Consider the following 18564-nt stretch of genomic DNA (forward strand, 5'->3'; position numbering starts at 1 on the left):
ACATTTGTGAAAATGTTGATTATATTTGAAGAAAATGTAATTGAAGACCAGTTATATGTATAATATGTGCAATTGGAAAGTTAAATCCTGAAATATTTACACAATTAAATCTGAAGAGCATCTTTGTTGACACCTTTAATTTACATTTGTATAGTAGCAACGTCCAATCAGTAACAGTAAACATTGACTTCTACTATTGACTTCAGATGTTGGCAGAATACCAAATTGCCTATTTGAGACATGAACAACAACATACAGTAATGCCTGTCAGGAATTCATGGACAGGTGTTTCATTTGGTTGCAACAGTAGTCATATTATCATTTTACATGCAAAAGCAAACAAACAAAAATACTATAAATCAAAGTAATCTGAAAACAACAAGATGAGTTTAAGGCTTCAAAAAACTATGTTCACTTGTCAGCTCAATCAATGCTCTTCAAAAGTTTAGCCCTTTAATTTTCACTTCTCATTTGAAGGAAGAGATTTCAGAGGTCTCAAAAGCTGGTGTACAGATTTTTTCTAGCTGTATCACCAAAACAACCTTGTTCATGTTAACGGACAATAAAAATATACTTTGTATTATCGCTAAATATGCTACAATATGTTTAAATGTAACACTGAATTGGCTGCCATCATAAAATTATTTATTTAAAAATTAACATAAATACTTTAATCATCTATGAGTTTCTGATTTAACACTTAAGTGGATGTTTTAAAGATTTCCTTTTCCTATTTCTGCTGGTTTTTGTATGAGTTACGCCCAATCAAATCCTTATGTAGGGTGTCAGTAGAGGTTAAATTATATAGAAACTTAGCTATAACAGAGCTTCAAGTCAACAAAACTCCTGCCGCTGCAAATAGCAGGAGCATGATTCATTGGTATATGGGGAGTAACTTGTTCCTTTATCACCAACAAAGAGTGTACAGAAAGATGAATAATGGAAACATTTCTGTAAACATAAACAGAGGAATTTGTATTTTAGTGTAAAAATGAGCAATATTGTGGAACACGGCAAGTCAAATTGCATGAATTTATAATTCCTCCCCATGATTTCCTTTTGGCTAAAAGGCCAATTGATTTGGGTCCTAAAAAAAAGTCCTAAAAACAAAGTTAGTAAATCAAAACTTGCTAGCATTATCATTCAGTCTCTACATGGTTCACCGCTGGTTATAATGATGGCAAAATAAGTTTATCTTGTCATAATTCATTTAGTGTACTTTTGCTATTGCATTGTGCTGGAGTTTAACAGGTTTTTTTTCTACACAAGTTTAGCATGGAGTATAACCAGAACTGCATGTAAAATCAGTGCATACATAAAATAATACAATTTGAAAATAGTAAGGGTTTTATCATAGATTATAGGAGGAAGAAAAGGACTTGTAATGAGTAGGTCCCCGGTTCCAATTCCAGCTCACTCACTGACACACTGTGTGACCTAGAGCAAGTCACTTAACCTTCTTGTGCTTAGTTTTTCAGGTGAGACGTTGTTGTAAGTGATTCTGCAGCTGATGCATAGTTCACACACCCTAGTCTCTGTAAGTTGCTTTGGATAAAGATGTCTGCGAAATAAAGAAAGAATATTATCTGAATGTACCCAGTACATAATTCCCATTACATTTTTGAATAAAAACAGTTTTAGCTTCAGCCACTATTTCTGATTGTCCATCATTAACTTATAGGTTTCTTATCTGCAGAATACTTTGTCCAGTTCCCTACATAATTCCAATAGGTTTTTTCATAGAATTACTATCTTTCACATGCCCGATATTCAAGGCCTTTGATATTTTTTTATACCCATCCCCTGATCTGTGCCTTTCAACAACATTGTCCCGGAGTTCTTTTGAAAGCGTCTTGGTGCTCATGGTTGAGTCTTTGCTTTGAAATGCACTACCCTGCAGAGAACCTACAGGAACTGCTGAATTTATGCTGAAATCTTGTGAATCACTACACTTTAATACAGGTGGAGGCCACTTAACTTTGTGTGTGATTTTGAAGGTGATTGGTTACACCTGAGCACCTTTTCTATTTAACAATTGAACATTTATTTTTATGACACTTACACTTTTCTAACCAAGCTATTTAAGTTTTTATTTTTAATTTATTTTCTACACATTTCTAGAATATTTTTTCCACTAGGCAGTTGTGGGGTAAGATGTGTAGATAAAAAAAAAAATATATATATATATATATATATATATATATATATATATATATATATATATATATATATATATAAATGCATTTTAATTCCAGGCTGTAAGGCAACAAAAGGTGAACATTTTGAAAGGGGGTGTAGACTTTCTATAGGCACTGTATGTATATATATATATATATATATATATATATATATATATATATATATATATATATACACTTTTTCGAACAAAAAAATTGTTTTTCATATTAGATTGTCATAAAGAATTACAGTTTTTTTGCAGCCGTAAAGTGTTTATGAGATGTATGTAGTTAAAGACCGGTATATGCTATTGCTTTTTTTACTTTGAAATTTGTCTCACCTACGTGTACATATTGACATAAGTAAAATATTCCCAAATAAATCTAATATAAAGTAAAAAAAATGTAATTAAAGTATATCCTTAGGAAATCTCTTTTTCAAAGTGTATGTATGTAGATATTTGCAGTCAAGACGACAGCAGTTCTCCTCCAAATTTGTAAGGGGTTGTCCAAAATTAACATAAAATACAGCAAATGTACACAACATGCTCTGCTACGACAAAACTTCTATATATATATATATATATATATATTATATATATATATATATATATATATATATATATAAACACACACACACACACACACACACACACACACACACACACACACACACACACACACACACACACAAGATTCTCTGTATACTCTGAATTTACTACATGACCCCGGACAAATGTATTACTTGCTCATTGTAAATTTCTTGTAATCCAAATTCACTTAACACAAATTTCCTGGTAGTGCAAATTATTTTGAATAAAATTAATCGCTTTGAGTGTAAAGTATATTGAGAAATGTATTAATTTGCATCCAGTTTAGTACCCCTGTACTGTATTTTAGTGCTGTTTTGGGACTACAGATCCTACGATGCACTTGGAGTTGTTACAGTGCTCACGCATCATATCCTTGCAAGCAAAAGTGGAGACAATGTAAGCTTGGATAATGCACCACCATACAGAAAAAGAAAGATCTTGCTGCAGATTTCAACATTTCCACTAACACTTTTTCAGCCATTCTGAAAAAATGGGATATAATAATACATGAACAGCAAACTCTGGATGCAACTCACCAGTGTTTACGACTTACTGATGCACATTTAGTGTTTAAACATGCCCTTGATCAGAATGGGACATGCAGATTGTTAGTGAATTATTTTTGACTGTCCCTTGAAATTCTTATTAACGAGAATTGACTGTATATATAGTGTTGAAAAAGCATATTCGTTACAAATACTTGTTTGTGCTCAGTCTCAGGCACACCCCTAATAATAACTGGACTTTGTTTATTTTTAATATGATTTAATTTTACTGGAGAATATTGGGTTGATTATTAAGAACAGTTCCTAATAATGTAATTGATGGTAAACCTCCCTCTACACAAAACAGTTATAATTCAAGGTCTGAAGTTGTTTGTTTATCAACATTTGTAATTACATTTATTTCCACATGGTTAAAGTTTATTTATAGGAAAATCTGATTAAAATTTCCCAAGCAAATGTAGTTCATCCATTGAGATTAATTGTAATAGTTGCTTGATTTACAGCATTACAATTATATTCAATGCAAAAATGTATGTATTTATTTTAATAACTTTCAGGATTCGATGCATATTTCCCTTGGGTCCAGGGGTGATCTTTGAATATTGCACTGTATTAAAAAATTGTCTTTATAACTGAGGGGTAAAGAAATGTGTCTGTCTGTTTTTCCATGAATAATAATGGGTCAAAGTATGCTGTCTATCTTTTTCAAATCAGACATGAATAAATTACTAATTAAACACCTTGGAATGATAAATAAATAAATGCATGTGTTTATGCAGGACGTTGTTCAAAGTACAGTACACCCAGGAACACCACAGCACAGTTTAACATTGTGAAGGCAAGATAGAAAAATGTGGATATGTATGCCTAATCACTGATATTAACACTAATTATTTTCAGCATGTTTTCACTTTTTTTATAATTAATGTGCTGGTTTACAGTACTGTGAACTGTGATTGTATTTACAAGCTGCAGTCTTACCTTTGTCTGTTTGAGGATTATTTATAGCTTGCACTGAGATGGAAGGGAGCAAGACAGCAGAGTAAGCTTGCTCTTACTTTCCATCTAGGATACTTAAAAGCGTGTTTCCACAACAAGGAAAGAAAACTGCTTTTAATAAAGCAGCCTTGGGGTGTTTGACTTGTATGTTTGCTTGTCTAATCTTTTCCATCTTATCCTATTTTGTGTTTGGGTGAGAGATTTGTGGAACTACTTCTCAATCCTGCATTGCATTCTGAATCTTGAGGGGGAATTTAAAGCAGAAGGAGATACTGTTTTGTATAATTATGCTGTATGCATAAATAAAACAAGTAGCCTCTTACAATTGTTTGCATAATGATTATCCATATCAAAACAAGTTAGAGATACTGCTTTTCTATTTAACAATTGAACATTTATTTTTATGACACTTATACTTTTGGGCTAAACATGCTGGTGTTGCTGAACATACACTCTAGCCAATGGGGTGGCTTTATTTTTTGGGGGGGTAATAACTTGTGATTCTCTGTGATTGTCCACATCTATTTAATCAAAGAGAGTGGCTTTGCCAGAACTACAATTATTGACTCTTAATTATTTTAAGAGCAAACCGTGTACTGCGTTACACATGTGCAAAGCAAAGGCATTATGATGGAAGAATGTGGTTTCCTCCATCACTAATACAGACATTGAACACGCATGTCATCATTTACATGGTCATTGTTGTGAATAAAATAAAAAAAATACAAATGTATATTTTCCTGAGTTCTGGCGGTGATCTTCAAGGCCCATGAAGAATGTGCCTGAAAAAGAAATAGAAAGAAACCGATCCGGAGTTGAAAGCGGTGGATATTTTTGGTCATGGGACGCACACGAACACGAAAAATATCATCATAGATTGTTAAATATATATTTGAAAATCTAAGGTATGGTATCGGTTGCCTTTAACCCTTTAAGGACCAGTGGGATGCTCCCTCAGGACTAGTGTTTTTGGCTGTATTTGACTCCCTTTCTATACGTCCTTCGAATAAGACGTAAAACCGAGGTCCTATTGTAAGTGACACTGCAGCAGCAGTTGTAGATGCATAGTTCACCCCCTAGTCTTGGTAAGTCACTTTGGATAAAAGCGTCTGCCAAATGAGGTTAAATAAGTATGTTTACATGAACCCAGTGTATCCTCAGGCCTTAATCTCCAATTGCTAGACCTCTACTCCACTCTCTACTTCCCTCATGCTGAGGATTTACATATACGTACATACTGTACTGACCCAGTTTTATCATGACCCCCTTGAAAAAAGTTTCAAACATGAATGAGTTGGTTTTTCAATGATCGTTGCCTTTTCAGATGCTTATCTTTCAGATATCACAAAAATAAATGTTTGGAGGGCAGTTTTTCCTGCTATTGTTTTGTTTATGTCATAAGTTCACGTTTAAGTGACGCACGCATGTGGCTGTTTTTGCAAGTGCTATTATTAGGTTCTGCTTTCATTTTTGTGTTGCCTTTAAGATCCCCCTAAACATCCTGCCCCTCTCACCTCAGTTCAGTGGTGCAGGTAAAAGCTAAGCTAGCTTCCTTTCAGTGCTTCAGATTATTTCCCAATACTTTCACATGACTCCCTTTAAAATTGGAATTGGTTGTTGTGGAACCCACACTTATAACTGGCTTTTCAAATAAATGGTATTTGTATTTAACTGCAAAAACAATATAAGTAACTTCAAAGCCTTTTCTTTCGTGTGTTTTTACATTTTTACTTTCCCAGTTCTTTTCCTGATACCATTTGCTGGGATTTTGTAGTTACTGAGTTATCATCCTTTGTCTCTCTATTTTTCTTTACCTGCCTCTGAATTTGCTTTTAGTGTGTCTAAGCCACCATAACTGCTTGGCATTGAACAGCCTTCTTCATTACATTCAAATTTATGTGACAATGGCTTGGTTTATATGCAGTTTACAAACTCTAAATACTCTCTGCAGTGTCGTGAGAATGTGAAGTAGCACGCACATATCACACACAATCCTCATGCTACAGGGCCGTGCCCAAAAAATGATACAGCTAAAAGGGGTCGATAAATCGTATTCTAACACTAAAAAGCTGTGCAAATATTGACTATAAAACTACAGTTTGTTTTTGTTTTTTTTTCATGGCAAAAAGTTTGAAATACTAAAAAGTAAAAAAAAAAATAATAATTACGGTCACAAGGCTTCAGCAGTGAAGTTGGTCTCGAGGTCAGTCTCGTTTGTGGCATGACCTCTCACAACTTTCTAATTAACTAAGGGTGCACCAAACACCAAACAACTGAAGAGGCGTTCATACCAGACAAGATGCATGTGCCGTCTCCTTGCACGTAGCTTTGTGTTGCCGCTGACTAATGTTCACACCTGACGGCAAGGGGAAAAGTAAGCGGATGGTCTGTTGTGATGACACACCTGGATGTATTGAATGCAGGCTGCACGAGCTGCATAGATGCCAGAATGGGGGACATGGTAACTTGTACTATGTAGTTACATATATTAGAAAACTATTTACTATTTATTTAGAAAACTTTTTACTATTTAAGTAAAATATGAATTTTCTAAACTGGTTTAATTGGTTGATTTTTTCAGTTGAAGTTTTTCTGTCAGTCATTTAACAAGAGTTGTGCAGCAACTATCTTATGTTGTTGCTTCAGCTCTTAAATACAGAAATAACATTTTTCAAAACTAACTGGGGGAAAACACCTTTTTTTTTTTTTTTTTTTTTACAGAAAGACATAGCCATATGCTGATGAAGGACTATGAGGTCCAAACCATGCATTCAAAAAAAGTTGAATTTCAACAGCTCTGGATGCTCGGACATTTACAATATCAGCTTTTCTTTCTGAACTTTGTTTCCACTATCTGTTCACTATAGGAAACGCAAGAATGTAGGAACAATGAGGAGGAGAATTTGTTAAACATGGATCCTGGAGTTTCAGTTATGTTATGGCAGAGGAAAGCAGCAGAGTAAGGACCGGTTCCAACAGTAAATACATAGAGAATTCAAAGAGCAGAGAATTACATATTTTAGCAAGAATGATTTTTCTTTTTTTTTTTTTTTTGCTGAACACGACGATGGCTGAGTCAAGATCAACTGAACACAACAAACACACAACAATGGGAGTCAAGATCATCTAAACACAACACACACAATGGTGTGTGCTGTAGTGGTTAGAGCACTGTGCTCTTAACTGGAAGGTTGTGAGTTCCATTCCAGGTGGGAGACACACTGCTGCTTTACGTAGATTGGTCCAGTAAAAAACCCAACTGTATAAATGAGTAATTGTAAGTAAAAAAATAACATCACAATTGTAAGTTGGCCTGGATAAGGGTGTCTGCTAAGAAATAAAATAATAATTTTCAGGCCTGGCAATACCAGGTACTTTAAACTTTACTTTGGAGTTTTACTCAGCGGTGTAGTCAAGCGTATACACAGGTAAATGACGTTTACCCACTTTGAATTTGGGCAATATATCGTTTACCCACTTCTCATATAAGGGATACAGAGTTTACTCACTTCTACTCTCCTGTGAGGTGCAAATCCTGAGTTAAAGACAATGTATTTTAATGGCGAGCATCTTTCTTTGCTCTGCTCCATTCTTTCTTTCATTCCGTTCCACTCCTTGTGCTCCCCGCTCCAGACAAAATAGGCACACTCCGCTCACATGGTATTAAAAAAGATATACTAAAAGTAAATAAACTAGCTGTTTTTCCCCATCGTGTTGCCGATTGCAGATGAAAAGACGTAATGTACATTCAGAAAGGAATATCATTTAATTGCCCTTATTATAATCACATCCCTTGACCCAAATTAAAATAAATTAAAAAAAATCCCCAGCTATGACCAGCAAAGAAAAAAGCTGACATAAAGTGCTCAGAGAAGTTACCTAATTGAATTTGAAGACTTTTTCTCATTATTATTGTTTAGTACTGAAAACATGCGCACATTTCAAACCTTGCATATGATTTGTATCAAATTAGTTTCATACAGGGCTTATTTGTAACTGAGCTCAAAGCAACCCACAAACACATATGTAATCCTAGCGATGTTATTGTGAATTATGCTTGAATAAGTTGTTTAAAAAAGAAAACAATTAACAGTACTAAAAAAAACACTTAAAAAGAGAAAGAAAATCTATTGCTATAACATTGACTTTCTTTTATTGCATTTAAATGCTTTTAAGTTCAAACTTGGACATATAAAGCTCCTTTCACTGTAGCCTACTTTTTTTTTCCCCGAAAAATGAAAACTGTCAGTTAATGTTACAAAACAAGTATGTAACAGTACAATTCCTTGAAGTCTGTGTTTTGTTTTTGTTTTATTATTATTATTATTATTATTATTATTATTATTATTATTATTATTATTTTAACAGAAAATATACAATTTTAATAAAATAGTGGTGTGAACTTTAAATTGGTGGAATATATGTTACTTTGGCTTGTGATTGTAAATCATTTTGGGAACAAAAATGCCAACACAAATAACGTGGTCTCTTAATTATGAACCCAACAAATCGTTTTGTAAAACTAGTTGTATGACGGTTCTGCTTTGTGTGCGCTGTAAGGAGATAGCTATGTATGGTTAAATATTGGCAAGGGTTGCACATTTGTGTTTTTTTTGGTTTGATACATTATGATTTATTATTATTGTTATTATTATTATTATTATGAGTTTTGTTCTTTTCTTTTGTATTTATTAATAACTAATATTTGCACTTCTTTGCACTTTTTCTATATTAGTACTATCCAGTACAGTACAAAATGACTGAATTTCTTGAAGCTGCTGATTGTGTGTAGTAATTAGTTGATTTTATATAAAATTTGCTATCCTGCTTGGATTGACCCTCCTGCTTTTAATTCCACTGTCCCAAATAAACATTGTATGACTTTTTATTCTTGTCTGTGTGCCTTTTCTTCTGTGTCAACCATAAAACAAACCTGTGAGAAAATTTGAATTATAAGGAGCTTAATTGGATGGTAATTAAAATTACTCAAATTCTGAGGGCACAGTTGCCTCTGTGGTGTAGTCAGGCTACTGATTTTGATCCAGTGCCATTTGCTATAGGCACTTTCTGCCGAGGAGCTACAATTTGTTACCTACTTTTACAGTATTAAAAAAACAGTACTGCATTTTAGAAAGCTGTTTTACCAAAGGTATTTGTGATGGGAAAGAGTCTAATCAATTAGTACTAGAGGGTATAGGAGCACAACTAATGCAACGCATATAACTAACCTTTGTTAACCTCTGGTATTTGCTTCCCAATGTGCTGTAGTAAAATAAGCTTGTTTTTTCACCTTACTTACATATTAAGAATTTTCTCTCCAAGAACAATTTCAAATCAAGAGCTCCATCAAAAAACAAATACAAGGCCTATAGGCTTAGCTGTTAAGAGAAGAAGATGGCTTGGGCATGTGTGTCGAATAACACCAGACACACTACCCAGAACTGCCTTATGGTGGACACCAGATGGAAGGCGGAAAAGAGGTCGTCCAAAGGAAACATGGAGGAGAACAGTGGAGAAAGAGATGAGGGCAACAGACCTACTGGAAATGAAGTAAAGCTACAGTATATACCCTGTAGATGCTGTATAATGTACCAGATGTAGATTTAATCTCTTTGTGCTGTGAGAAGTTTGAGGCCTTAAGGATGTTTTGATTTGAACTGTTTAAAATGTATTAAAAATGGCCCACCAGTGCCTCCTCCTATAATTCAGAAATACTTCATTGTTTTCCTTTTGTTTACATTTTTTAGTTAAGGTAAAACAATGTAAGAATAAGGAACTTAACCTCAGGACAGATTTCTGTTTTTCAAAAAGTGAATGAGAGAAGCACCTCTTAAAAAGCAGCAGCAGCAGGTTCTGTTTTAACTGTTTTATTGGCTTCTTTCACAATAGTATACATTTCAAGAATACCAATTTGTATGCAATCCATCTAAACAAACAGTCGATAAATATATAAAAATAAGTGCATCGTATCTCATCTGTCTTAAATAGCCACAAATTCAGTCCTTTAGTGACCAATTAATTCAGGTTTTATTGTATGTCAAATAGTGAAAGCTAATGATAGAGGGCTTCCAGATTCATTCCTTAATCCAACAGCAATAATACAAACATTTGCTTTAAGAAGGTTTCAAAATGGGGGCTCCTGAGTGGCGGTTCCAGTAAAGGCACTTCACGTGGAGTTCAAGTCCAGGCTATGTCACAGCCAACCGTGACCGAGTTCCTAGGGGGTGGCGCATAATTGGCCGAGCGCTGCCCCGTTAGGGAGGGCTTAGGTCAGCAGGGGAATCCACAGCTCACCACGCATCAGAGATAGGGAGCCTGTAGTTAGGGAGCCGCCAGATCTGTGTTGTCCTCCAGCACTATAGGTCTAGTAGCCTCGCTGTGGATCCGCACTACGATAAATGACAGATTGGTAGGAGCACATTTCGAGGACACGTGCTCCAGCCTCTGGTCCCCGAGTCGGCGGGCGGGTTACAAGTGGTGAGCCAAGGATACTGATAATAATTGGGGAGAAAACCGGGGTAAAAAAAATTGGAGACAACTCAATTTAATTTAAATTTTTTTTTAAAAAAGTTTCAAAATACATTATTAATATGGAGCATGCATAGCCACACAATATTTGGGAGTTATCTAGTGATTTTTTATTTATTTATTTTCTAATTGTAGCTTCCAAAGGCATGGACATTCAAACAAACAATGTTGAGAACTTGGAAACAATGAGGACCAAAAAGCAAGAAAATTAAAATATGTTTTTGCCGTTCTGTACTTCTTCCATCTTACACGATTCCTGATTCCACACAGTAAAGGGGATTTACCTCATGTTAAATAACATATAGCATTTTACGCTTCTCTTTCATTTGCAATGAATTAATAAGGTTGGATTATGTAAAACCGCCTGGGAAATTCTGCTAATGAGGCCTCTGATATTCATTTGGGATTCACTAAGGGGTGGTAAATTTGCCACTTTACTAGTTGCTAAAATTACCACTAATGGGAAGCAGACAGTACTGATTTAGAAACACACAATAAAAAGCTTAATTTCAAGCCCAGTAAACTGTGAGCAGAATTTAGGTTCTTGTAGTTCACAGAGACAACATAGAAAAGGAAGGATTATGAGGGAGTGGGTGTTTAGACCCAGACAGACTTTACCTGGTCTGTCAGAGGTGGAGGTTATCTCCAGATACCAGTTGAACACAGACACTATCATGACTTTATATAATGACATCAAAGCTGATTTTACAGCCACTCACTGCTTTAGTGAAGCTGTTGTGTTCATTACATTATTTGACCTCTGGCAGTTTTCAAACCAGTGTGGCTGCAGTTGCTGGAATTTCACAATCTACATTCTTGAGATGTTTCCAACAGGTACTGCATGCAAGTTTGAAGCCCATGGGGTAGAGAACAGTGGTACGGGATATAAAAGTGGTCTTTTACCAGGTGGCCGGCTTCTGCAATGTGATAGGAACTACTGATTATACTCATATAGCATTGTGAAAGAGAACATGTGTTCCATAATAGGAAATATTTCCAATTCCTGAATGTACAAATGATGTGTGACTCTCTCAAATAAGAATCATGAACGTGATTGCTGGACATCCTGGTTCAGCCCACAACTCCAATTCTGCGCTTCATTCCGTTCACTCTCATAGCATCCAAGGTTGAGGGCACACGTCCAGTGACTGTCTAAATGGAGAGAGGTAGAATGGCTACTTTGGCTATATTTTAGATGGCTTTACCCAGCATTCCATGCAAGCCAGCTGAAGAAATGGTGGAATGTGATTAGCTAATAGACATGCTTATCATAACTACAGAGGCGACAAGCGCATCTGCCACCAACTTTGCGAGGTCATATCAAGCACCTTCATGGGTTCAAACAATACCTGACCTGTGGCAAGCATATCCCAAAAGTAGTGTTGGTCGTCGTCTTCTCTTTCAGGGAACCAGGGTTACATCCATAACCTAACATTGTTCATACACTCTATCATTGAGAGAACACGAGCCTGCAATGCATGTGGTAAATACTGGGGATTAGGGAATGTGTCATCAATTAATACATATCATATAAGTAAATCCACTTATATACTTGCAGAAATATTTTTGAAGAAGGACAAACACAACGTATTGTGTCAAATGTTTTATACTGATTTTCAATGTGCTGTCCAAGTAAGGTACCCAAAAAAAACCTTTTTTTCTCAGGGGGAAAAAAAAAAACCATTTAATTTTATACAAATAAAGTGCAAACAAAAAAATTCCTGCATGACTTCTGCAGAGAAGCCTTTGTCTTCAAGGGTTGGGAGCTTCTACCCCTCATGCTTTAGAGATGCATACTTGCCATTCTTGGTGTAATGCTGCATGCTGTGGAAGCCTCTGATGGTGGTGGCTGCTGGCTGTTTGTCACCAGCACCTGCAGGAGCTCCCTCAGAATGGTGCTCGTCTGGTCAACCTGTGATGCTAAACCATCGATATTCCTGGTTTGATTGTTAATGGCAGTGGCTATAGTTGGTCAGATTTCCTGCAGGTTGTTTAAAAAATAAAATGTCTGCAGCTCGTATATTGCAATATCATATTCCAGGGAGGTGGATGTCCTGGATACCAGACTCTCATCATTGTCATTCTCATTTATAATGCCAGCGGGTGACTTTGCTCCTGCTGCCTCCGGCTGCTTACCAGTCACGGGTAAGGCTGATGACTCCTCTTCCTCCTCATGACTCATTCCTGGTTTGTCTGGAACATCATCTACTGGAGCCTAAGATTCCTGTAGCTCTTCTGGAGGACTATGCTATGTGGATGCATCTGTATTGTGAATAAACAATAGGCAAACTTAAGACAGTAGCCTAACTGGACTTACTTAAAGCTGGAATACTTAGTGTGTAAGTGAAACAAGTGGTGAAATGAAACTGCTGGGAAGAATAAAATTGAACTTGATTTATACTATTGCACTTGTGCATATTAATGATAACAAATGGTTATAAATGGGGAACTGTAGTAGTACCAAGAACTATGAACTGTGCATGTGTATTATTTTGGAAATTTTTAAAAAACATGTATTCACAGAGGGGTAAGCGCCTGCTCCTTAGAGGGTCCACCTCCAGTTGCTGCAGCAGATGCACAATTTTTGTTACCAATATCTCCCGTTCTTCTGCGGAGAACTTCATATGGCGCAGTCATGCCTTCTGAGGACCAGCAGTAGTGGACTCCTGCTGAGCAATCCTTTTTTAATAAAGATTCTGGAGCTCCAACACACAGGGATTACAGGGTTGCAGTATCCTAATGGGACAAGTCAAATAAAAGTGGATGGCTGGCTCTTTTATTCAATATCCGGTCAGAAAGCAGGCTGCAATTTACCACGTGGTAAACTGCCGTAAAGCATAGTAAAGTACCAAGTGTTAACTGGTTGTGGTATATGCTAATGAGGTCTTTAGCTTTTGGCAGTGTGGCACGGCTGAGGTCTGCCCCTGTGAATAATATGTTTTGTTTTGGGTTTATAAATAAAATGTGATTTTGTTTGATCGTAAATAGAATTTGTTTAATTTTTTTTACATAGTGTGTAGTAGATATGGCAGGGCTGGGAGGTTAGACTACATGTCCTGAGCTGCCAGCGCCACTGCCGGAGTGCCCCGCACTGTTACCCCTGCTAGAGGGCCTCTCTTCAGCGCCACTGCTTGAGGGCCCCTCGCAAGCAATGACAAGACTGTCCTCCGGAGAGGAGCCTCAAGAAGGGAATAAAGTTAGGCCAGGGATTGAACGGGCGCTCCCTTACAGAAGCCCAGGGGCCATCATGGAGGCTGAACCTTACAGAAGCCCAGTAAAGCGGGGAGCTAGTGTTGGGGCCATCTGGCATCAGACGGCATAGTATGCGAGTGGTGAAGAGCAGCCCTATCCATCTGGTATTTCATAGAGGCCGTCTGAGCCCCTGTGTTACCTCCCACCCACCCGTGTGTTCCAGTCTGAGTGAGACAGTTTATGACAGGGCTAAGGCCTGCCCCTGTGAATAATATATATTTTTTGGGGGGTTTATAATTAAAATGTGTTTTTGTTTGATTATAAATATAATTTGTTTAATTTTGTAAAAACAAAGTGTGTACTAGATATGGCAGGGCTGGGAGGTTAGACTTTCCTCCCTGCCTAATTGAAATTTCATGTACAGCAGGTGGCCAGGTGTCAGTTGAATAATTGATTATCAATTAACCTTGGCCACATGGCTTTAAAGGGGGTCTGGAAAAGCCAGTCCTCGGTTCTTCTTTTGTTTGTTCTGTTCTCTGTGTACCAGCATGAGGATTCATGACTGTGCGGCTAGCCAGCGAGTGTGAACCAGATGCACGACCGAGGACAACCAGGATCCTGGTGTTTAGGCAGGGATTAATTTAGGAGTCTTCAAACGAAGATACATACGATGCTTGGATGGGTCCCCATTATCAGTGAAGACTCAGTGGTTACTTCATGACGAGATGAGTCTGAATCCAAGAGTCCAAGAGAATGAGTTCATGCTTGTTTTGCTTTAAATATAGTGCCCAAAGAGCAGTTTACTTTGGTGATCCATTCACTTCCAAATAAAACAGGAAGCTAATCCCTGACCGATTTCATTGACTTGCAGAATTTGAATGACGCTTCCTTTGTGAGAATTGTGAGGGTCTGGAATCAACTCCCCAGTAATGTTGTTGAAGCTGACACCCTGGGATCCTTCAAGAAGCTGTTTGATGATATTCTGGGATCAATAAGCTACTAACAACCAAACGAGCAAGATGGGCCGAATGGCCTCCTCTCGTTTGTAAACTTTCTTATGTTCTTATGTTCTTATGTTCTTTTACACAAGCAATGCGTGTCAGTAACACAGGTAACATTCCCTCCTCCATGGAGAGATAACAGTAAAGACACTAACATTTACAGAACAAAACTTAATTTAATTCTAACTAGTTATATTGTTCATAAAGGATACACATTTCAGTTTCATTCTCCCAACTATATTACAGTTAATTAAAGTAAAGTCATTTAAAAATAATTTTCACTTTAACTTAAACTTAACTAGTTAACTTATTTAACTTAAATTAAAACACAATAAACATTTGTTTCTATTCCCCAATTGAAATCTTTAGGACCCCCTGTTACTAATATGTAGTCCTTTGAAGTAGATCTAGAGAATGTTAAGGGGGGAAGGAAGGAAAAAGACAACCTTAATTAATATCATAACTTCTCAGTCCCTTAGTTTAAGATTTGAAATACCATTTTACAAAGTACATTTAATTACAACAATGAATTTCTCCCACAGATGTGATTACTTGTTGCTGTTGAAAAATGCTGTCTGAGCTCCAGTCGAGCTGACAGGCTGTGAATGGCTGACTCGGCAGTTGCAGGCATAGGATCGGTTTCTTTCGTTTGTGCAAAATATTGATTGGCTGGTTTTGGTGCATAATAAAATACATTTGGATCAATTGTGATTGTAATCAAATGTGAACCCGTACTTACTTTATGCTTCCAACAACACATGAGGCACAGTCAATCTATCATGTACTGTATTAGAGTTTTGCAAAAAACAGACTCTTTAGACACATCCACACTTACAGTTTCTTTTTCACATGTTACAGTATTGAAGTCACTTTTTTTTAAATTAAACTGCCCAATTCATTTTTGGTGAGATACAGACCATCAATAATTTGATTGACAAGGGAACAGAGGGAGGGGGCATGGATTGCATTGGCATTCAGGGGCTTGCTTTGACAGTGTGTGCTAAAAGTTAAGAAACGCCCACCCACTCACTGGATTGCTTGCAAACTAAACACTGCTGAAGATGGCTCAGGATTTTGAAATTAAGTTCAGAGAGGAACTTTACAAAAAGTATGAGAAACAGTCAAAGTTTATGAATACATAACGACTGTTGATGAGATCAAAAAAGTAAGCCAAGATCCCAAATCAAAGTCAAGACATGCCTATTATCTGTTTTCAAAGTAAGTATTGAATACCATTCTGTTTTTTTGTTTTTTTTTAAACTTCTTGCCCACATTATCAATTCTGTCTCTTTAGATATATATGTCCAGAACAAAAACATTTCAGTGGCTTGGAATTTGAACATGATATTACTGTACCGGAGGGTCATGGGTTCAAATCTCAGATGGAACAAGGGGTGGCGCCATGCTTGGGACTGGGCCCAACCATTTTGACTGTGGGCCCACCCAGTTATGGAGCGATTGACAATTAAAAACATTTCATAACAAACCGTATCAGACTTTAATCCGCTGCTGTGAGTCTAGCTCATCCTCGTGGTTCAAATAATATATCCATCCCACCCACCTCACTACCGTTGTCATGGTTATGAAATAAAGATTGGTGATTGGACGGCTGAGATATGAGATCTTGCTTCTTCGATACTATAGCATCGAAATTAAGCGCATCAGCAGCAAACATACAGTACAGGAACTTTTCTTTTGTTGCAAGGCACGCAAGCAACCAGCTTGTGCAGCTGCTGTTTAGTTTTTTATACTGCATATGCAAAATAATGTTATATCTTGTAACAATTGTAAGTTGCCCTGGATAAGGGTGTCTGCTAAGAAATATAATAATAGTGAACATTTAGCCAACTTTGCAGTAAAACCAGAGCTATATTTGTGTCTTACGTGTTAGCTATGTCCCAACACATTTTGTAAAAAGAAAACAAACCGACGATCAACAAATGCATCAGTAATGTAAGTACCTACATTTAATTTTATCAATTTGAATTCAGTTGACTGATGCATCTGAGATGTATGTTATGCTCAACTTATGTCTATTCCTGTTTTGTTTTTGTTTCCATATTCCTGACACTTTTCTAAAGCTCAAAGGAAAGTATTGACCTTCCCTTTTAATCACTGTATGAGAGCTTTTTAAATTTAAGCTTACTTTGGAAAGTTGAATACGCGTTTGAGAGCTTTTGTCAGAAACATTTTCTTTATGTGTCATTTTCTTTACGTTTGGTAGTGACTTGTAGCTAGCTAACATTACGGATTTTGTGCTGCTATGCCTGTTAGTGGTAAATCGGATGTCCGACTGTCCAAATGTTGACAGTCTGAGAATATGGTGCTATGTCTTCAGTACGCATATTGGTAATTACGTCATTAAGTTTATGTCTTTAAGTCATAAATGGCCCGTCCATGAAAATTTGGGGCCCAGCCAGGAACTAAATCCTGCCGCCGCCACTGGATGGGACACTGCTGCTGTACTGTTGAACAACATGCTGTAATTTTCCCTAGATTGTTCCAGTAAAAACCCAACTGTATAAATGGGTACCAGAATTTGTATGTAAAATTTGTATGTAAAATAACAAATTGTAAGTCGCTTTGGAAAAATAAATAATCAACTATAATTATAATTATCAAAGTATGCTGCAAGATTACCAATTAGTTACTTTATATTTCCCTCACTGCAGGTATGAAAAGCTATAATGTGACATTGAGAAGCTGATCAAGAAGTGATAGAGTAAAGAGTACTATGTGAGCACTGAAGACACATACGATGTCATCAAGAGAGCACACATTGCTACAGGCCATGATGGTCGTGACCGTATCATAAAACACTTATCAGCGAATTATGAAGAAGTCACAAGAGAGAAGCTATTCAACTCTTTGCAGTGTGCAGGTGTAGTGGTTAAGTGATAATGAAACAGAAAACAGACAACAAAGATCACGGTCCAAACAATATGTTTATTTTAAATATCAGTCTGGCGACCGCAAAGAATAATCCCAGTTAATACACAGCAATGTGTATTGAACTGATTCAAAACAACGGGTTGCAGTCCCAAAATAATGATACAGTTCAAAAGAATAAACACAGTAGAACACACACAAAGACTCACACACGATCACAAGTCTAGAGTGAGTGCTACAGTGCTCGTGGTGAAATACTATAATGAAATTTATTCGTGCATAGTGGTGAAGTGTTGTCCGGGTTTAGCGCTGGCTTTATACGACAGCTCTGGATCGTGTTAGCCATCTAATAAGAACAAACAAGTATAGTTTAGACACAACAATAACAAACAAAACACACATGGTTTTCTCACAGTTCTCTTTTCTTGGTTCAGCTTAAACAAAACAAAAGGAACAGATCACCTAGCCACGTCCCCTTTTGTACCATGAGTCAGTCACACGCCCTTGGTTAGCGAGTGCAACCGTTTCTCCTCCAATCCGCAGTTGCCACATCATTTTCCTTCTGGATTGATGACTTGGTGTACAGTAGCTCCACCCCCTTCCTAGATGGCTGACTTCCACCTAACCCTTGGAGTGAATTTTTGACCATCCAGTCTGGGGCACTCTGTTCCCTTTACAC

Source organism: Polyodon spathula, chromosome 3, assembly GCF_017654505.1.
Source record: "Polyodon spathula isolate WHYD16114869_AA chromosome 3, ASM1765450v1, whole genome shotgun sequence".
NCBI classification, from domain to species: domain Eukaryota; kingdom Metazoa; phylum Chordata; class Actinopteri; order Acipenseriformes; family Polyodontidae; genus Polyodon; species Polyodon spathula.